Consider the following 6790-nt stretch of genomic DNA (forward strand, 5'->3'; position numbering starts at 1 on the left):
TCGGAAGAATCGCAACTTCTCCACAAAATCGCTAAAACACCTGCCCCACGGTGGGCGCCAACTGTCGTGGTTCTAAGCCTGACAGTAGAGTGGGGGGTAGGTATGGAGAGGCAAGGTCCTAGCTATGGAGAGGTTGTAAGCACAAAGGATGTACGAGTTCAGGCCCTTCTCGGAAGAAGTAACAGCCCTACGTCTCGGAGCCCGGAGGCGGTCGAGTGGATTATGAATGTATGGATTACAAGGTGCCGAACCCTTCTGCCTGTGGAGGGGGGTGGCTTATATAGAGTGCGCCAGGACCCCAGCCGGCCCACGTAGGAGAGGGTTTAAGGTGAGTTAAGTCTGGGGCGTTACTGGTAACGCCCCACATAAAGTGCCTTTACTATCATAAAGTCTACTTAATTACAGGCCGTTGCGGTGCAGAGTGCCTCTTGACCTCCTGGTGGTCGAGTGAGTCTTCGTGGTCGAGTCCTTCAGGCCAGTCGAGTGAATCCTCGTTGGTCGACTGGAAGGCGACCTCTTCTAGGGATGTCCTAGGGTAAGTTACTTGGAACAGGTCCATGACCCTACCCTAGGTACATAACCCCATCAGCTGGCGCGCCCTCTCCCTGGCCGTCGGCCCTAGAGAAGGAAAGGGAGGAGGGCTAGCCCCTCCCGCCTTCCCCTCCTCATGGGAGAAAGGAAAGGGGGGGGCCCCCTCTCACTTTCTCCCTGGTGCCATACAAGGAAGGGGGCGCTAGAGGGCAGGAGTCCAAGGAGGCCGGCCGACCACCCTTGGGGCGCCTCCTCGCTGCCTCCCCTCCCTCCACTATATATATATAGCCGTGTGCGACGCCCCTCTCCATAGTTTAGTCCTCCGCCCAGTTTCTCCGCATTGCTCGGCGAAGCCCTGCGAGAACGAGTTCAGCATCACCATCACCACGTCGTCGTGCTGCCGGAACTCATCTACTACTTCGCCCGTCTTGCTGGATCAAGAAGGCGAGGACGTCATACGTGTGTTGAACGCGGAGGTGATGTATGTTCGGTACTTGATCGGTTGGATTGCGAAGAAGTTTGACTACATCAACCGCGTTAATAAACACTTCCGCTTTATGGTCTACTATACCTGGCCATACCTCGGGCCGGGTCGGACTTCGGGCCGGGCCTAGCCAAGCCCGACGCAAAAAACCCAGGCCCGGGCCCGGCCCGGCCCGACCAATGGGCCTATTTTTGGGGCCCGAGCCCGACCCGAACACCTAAAAGCCCGTCAGGCTTCGGGCCGGCCCAGCCCGACCTTCAGGAAAGCGCAAAAATGACAGGCCCGGGCCCGGCCCGGGCCGGCCTTCGGGCTCAAAATCTAGGCCTGAGCCCGGCCCGGGGGTAGCGTCGGGCCGGGCCGGGTCGGGCTTTTTCGGGCCGGCCGGTCCGGGCTTCCCATGGCCAGGTATACGGTCTACGAGGGTACGTAGACATACTCTCCCCTCTCGTTGCTATGCATCTCCTTAAATAGATCTTGCGTGTGCGTAGAATTTTTTTCCCATGCAACGTTCCCCAATAGTCGTATCCCACCTTGATCACACGAGTGGGTATGAGAGGAAGACGAGGTCGTCGGACCATCACAACACCACACGTAGAGTATGATTGGACTTGTGACATATGCACGTGTGTCGAGCAACTAGTGCTTCTCCTAAGACATAAAAAGTCAATAGTTTATTAGTATGCAAAATTCGCTAATCGACTTTTCTACCCATATGTAATAACTTTGTAATGCAACATTATCTCAAATTGGCGTTTTAATCCTTCAAATTGAGTGTGATTATTGAGTTGATGTAACCAAAAAATGAAGGTTGTGTTATGACGACTCTATGTTTGTGCATAGCCATTGCAACATCTAACGTATATGGAGCACGCTCAATATCGCATCGACTCTACAAGAATTGATCTTAGTTTATAGTTTAAATAATTATTAGTTGTTTGATCAATGTAAAGCCGTTGTGCAGTTCTTCTTCCGCCCAAGTTATTAGGAATCAAATCGACAAAATGACATGTCGGTCCTACTTGCAGGGGGAAAATGGATGCTGCATTACGACGACTTTGTGCTTCCACATAGGCACGGCCCCCATATGCCATATGATGATTGCACTTGTGGTGACTCTGCTAGGGTCGATCTAAGCAACGGTACCAACGGGAAAAGACATGTTTGCCAAGGCAGGAAATTAGTAGGTTCCCTTCAAACTAAGCCATAAGCCAAAATAAAATCTCTTAAGGACCTTCGACGGCTTACAAATAAGCTAATAAAAAATCTTCTGCGTCTTTGGGCATGCAGAGAGAAACAACAAGGTTTACTATGGAATAACCAAGGTATGGCCATATTTAAGACCTTTTTCAAAGGAAGACATCAGAGAGAAAGATTTGTTGCTTTCTTAGACAGGAATGATAGCTGGCGAACGTTTCCCGGGAGCCCAATCCCGACGAACGCCTCCGGAACCATCACATTTGCATCCAACAGTGGTAGTTTTCTGCCCAAAAATTTAATTTAAATAAACTGCCATGGCAGTTTTATAAAATGTCAACCTAGCCTCCCCTAATACATGTTCAATTGCCACCCGGGCGTTCGCAACTGCCATGTCCAACATTAAAAAATGTAAGAGAGTCAAGTTGGGGTCTATGTTAATAGAGCTTTTAACTAGGGACATGATGAGTTATGACATGAAATGTCTGGTTTGTAACAAACTTTTGTACCAAAAACTAAAGACCGAATATGGTAAAGAAAGGGAATTGATAGTAATTACTCGATGATTCACGAGAAGGACAATTGTTGACTTTAAAAGGATGATTTATTGATTATTTGTTTGGCGGAACCAAAAGTAAAATTTGGTGTGGACAAGGAACCTGTAAAAACACCTAATTTGTAGTATGGAGAAAAGAGAAATGAGGGAGGAAATGACTACAATTATTATTGTACCTAGTAGGTGTTTTTTTACTTCTTTTGCCCTTGTACAATAGTTGTGTTACTTAAAACCAAAAATCAAACTTATCAAAAAAAATGAAATATTTTTCGTTGAGTCTATTATTCATATTCAATATACATGGTCGCATACACTCGATTTATATTAGTGAGAGGAGCAGTGCGCGTGCAAGATCACTAACTTGATAAATTTAAAAAGAAACACAAATATTATAGAAATTTTAACATGGCCCCAAACTAGCCTTCTGTATTCTTTGGTCCAAGGGCCATATGATCTTTTTTCTTACAAGAGGAAATATTAATAAAATAGGGGAAAAAGGCATCAATTAATAATATGAAAATATATTGCTAAGCGCTCTTGCAACATCAAGTATTAAGTTAAATTCAGAACGGTACATACTTTAACTTGTAGATACGTCAACATGTTTGCAAAGTTAATAAATTACTAATTTGACATGTGAATGTAATTCTACATAGAACTTTCAATTATTGCATTTCTTTTCAATCAAATTTTAGTTTCTTCAAAACAAAAACTAAGAATCCGTCTAGAATAGCTTGTTCCACATACACAATTAACTTAGATTTATTTATTTATCGGATTTGGTAAGGCACACACAATTTGTCTGAGCCACACATTTTTTTCAATATGTTAGGGATTCTCTTCTTTGTTGAGGCTTCTTGATACGAGAAGTGATATTTTATAAATTGTTTACTCCTTGCAGTCTAGAGATGACATGCGAAAATCAAAGTTTCGCCTCCATCCCGCAGGGGATACTCCTTCATCATGCCGGTTGTTCGATGCCATTGTCAGTCATTGCATTCATGTGATTATCAGCAGCAGGATCGAGCTCCCTTTTGAGGATCAGATTGATTACATCGACTTCTCACTTTCCTTCTAAGTTGAAGAAGTTCTAGAAAAAGATTACTTGCTCAACCAACTCAGACAGATGCCTAAAGATAAGTGGGTTGAGATGTGGTCAAAGCTGAAAAATGTCTCTAGTCACTATGAATTCCAATATCCCCCCAGGAAGGATGATGCGGTGAACATGATGAGGCGGCAGGTGAGGCACAAAATCCCCGCAGTTAACCTTGCGATCCACAGGAGTAGGAGACTAAAAGTTCCAGACTGGTGGTGAGGATTTGGTGAATTGTGTACATATTCTCATATCGATGGCGAAACCGGCATCATTCATATGGTTCATGACGAAGCCATGGCGGTCATTCCTTGTGCACCATGACACTGGATCCAGGAAGATGTACTGACAGACACTAACATTTTTGACCCTTTTCGTTGATCTTACGACACCGTAACCATTACTCCCCCTTGAGGTCATGATATAGTGAAAATGTGTAGTTATGTTACAGAGCTGGCTTGCCCGGCAGAAGCATGTGCATTAGAAACACACTTACAAACATGTGTACCAACAGACTGGATGTTGCAATGTATTGAAGTAGATATAATTTCTCTTAGTACTTTTTGAGCCCTTTAACAGCCAAGGTATCTTTTTTTTATTGTTTTTGATACAGCTAACCACCCATTTCAAGTGGTAACAGCTAAGGTATCTTTTGATATGTGCATTCTGTGTTTCCTGTGAGAAATGCTCTGGGTGGCTGGGATCAACTGTTGGCCTGCTCATCTCATTGACTTGTTAGTAGTGGTAGCACGCTAGGTTTCCAGGAAGTGAATCAGGATGTAAGAAATTTATATGGTGGGGAACAAACTGACTATGGTGTGGAATGTGGAGAACACTTTTATCATGGGCTACTAATTTCTAGCTTGTCATGTCGGTCCTGTTTGCAGCAATTTCTTGGTGGAGATTGTGGAGAAGTAATCGGTGGCTGTGTTTCCTCCAACATCCAGACTGACAAGAAAAATCCCTGCAGTTAATTTTGCGATTCAGAGGAGTATATAGGAGATTAAAAGTCCCACACTGCTTGTGAGGATTTGGTGAATCGTGTACATATTATCATATCGATGGCAAAACCGGCATCATTCATATGGTTCATGACGAAGCCATGGGTGTGCGCCATGACACAGGAAGGACTTTTGTGATTATAAACAGAAGAACAAGCTAGCCTGCCAAATCTGAACCTTATATATATATAAACAGAAGAACAAGCTAGCCTGCCAAATCTGAACCTTATATATATATATATATATATTCATCTGGCATCCATTTGATCAAACCAACTCCACTTTCGATTTCTATTTGGAATTCAGACTACTGCCTAAAGCTCGTCTGCAAGATGGGCCCACCTAGAAGCTCTCATGGACTGTAGGCAAATGCCGAGGACTACTTTGCATATCTCCAGAGGGTCAATTTTTAATTTTAAGATTTGGTTGGGGTAGGCCTGCCCAGGCAATAGTGCAACGCACTGGGCGACACCTGAGGGCCCCAGTGGCAAGCCACTGTGGTGGGCCCTCCCCCACAAAAAATAAATTTAATATCGTTGTGGGCACATGGCCCACATATCAGATATTAAACTGATAAGAACAGATACTACACTTGATCTTAGCCAAAAGGCCGAGAAAGGTATGAGTTGCAGCGTTGCTCTGCCCCTCTATTTGTAGCCTACTCGCCCTCCCGTCCCCTCTTCGCTAGGCGAGGTGGTACTAAACGAGTCGCCTCTCTCGCGCGGCTGCGGAGCGCGGACGCTGCGCTGCGTGCCCCCCGACCCCGAGCCAGCCTCTTTGTTGCATGGGCCTCAAGCGAGACGGCCTTTCCGATGAGGCCTGTATTATGGGCCTGATTTGCTCTCGGCTCTTGGAGGCCGGGCCCTGTCGGAGTGCGTTCTTTGCATGGCTGCCTGAGGCGACGTGGTGATATAATAGATCAGCAGCGTAGGCGCGTACGTACGGTGCACTTGTGAAGACGCCAATCGTAGCATCATAGTAGCATCGAAGCCGCGGCGTCACGTCGCGCCCATGGGGAGGCCCGTGTGAATTTTTTTTGTCGTTGATTTGGTAAGGCGGTGTTTAGCAAAAGCAACCTACAATGCCATTGGCACATTTTGTGACACCCCAGAGAACATGAGTAATCTAATCTTTTCGAGAGAGACGCATATAGTGGAAGAGGTAATTCGGTTCCCAAGCAAATAAAAGAGAGCCTGAATATCATGAATCCAATTTCTAAACAAACAAACAAACAAACCATTTCAGCTGTGCAAAATTTCTTACACGTATACATTTGGAATTTAAACAAGAATGGAAAACTATCAACCAAGTTGCAAGCAAGTCATTCTAAAGATGCCTGACATAGCTCATTTCATTTCATCTGTAAAAGGAGTTTACTGAGAAATGTATATCGTATATATCACAAAATTACAGAGCCCCAATCTTGTCACAGTAAACCACCATGACAGCATGCCAAGCGCAAAGTCTTATCTTTTTAGCAATTAGTTATTAAGTCTTCTATTTTCATTTAGTACTTGCCAGAACAAAATAACCAATTTCTGGTAAGTACGAGCCCAAATTAGTTCATAGAAAAGGCGAATATACTAACTTGTTACTTCTGATGCTTGTTTTTGAAAAACTACTCTTTTATTTTTTTCAGATATTGGCTAGACCATGCCCTCTGTGGTACCAATGATCACTTGACATCCACATATTAAGCAAAATTGGCTCCATCAAGAGCTTACTGCTTTCTTTTGATTCAATTCCGCTTTGTGTCAGCGAGCAACCTCAAAACGTTGAGCATCCTCGGTTGAGCATCATCAGATAAAGGACAGACCAACAGCTGGCTATGAACACCAACTAAAGTTCTTGAGATATTGGTGTCAAGGACATGTTCCCTTTGCTCAGCCTTAGATGAAGACCGAGACATGGAGAGGCCACCGTCGGGGGGT

At 44.8% G+C, this 6790-nt stretch overlaps 1 non-coding gene across 1 annotated transcript; it reads right to left on the reverse strand.

Moving 5' to 3' along the window:
* Positions 1 to 5285: 5285 nt before the first annotated feature.
* LOC123072971 (U2 spliceosomal RNA) lies at positions 5286 to 5482 on the reverse strand. Its single transcript, XR_006435509.1, has one exon. It is a non-coding gene; the product is annotated as a U2 spliceosomal RNA (small nuclear RNA).
* Positions 5483 to 6790: the final 1308 nt, after the last annotated feature.

The sequence above is a fragment of the Triticum aestivum genome, chromosome 3B, assembly GCF_018294505.1.
Source record: "Triticum aestivum cultivar Chinese Spring chromosome 3B, IWGSC CS RefSeq v2.1, whole genome shotgun sequence".
NCBI classification, from domain to species: Eukaryota; Viridiplantae; Streptophyta; class Magnoliopsida; order Poales; family Poaceae; genus Triticum; species Triticum aestivum.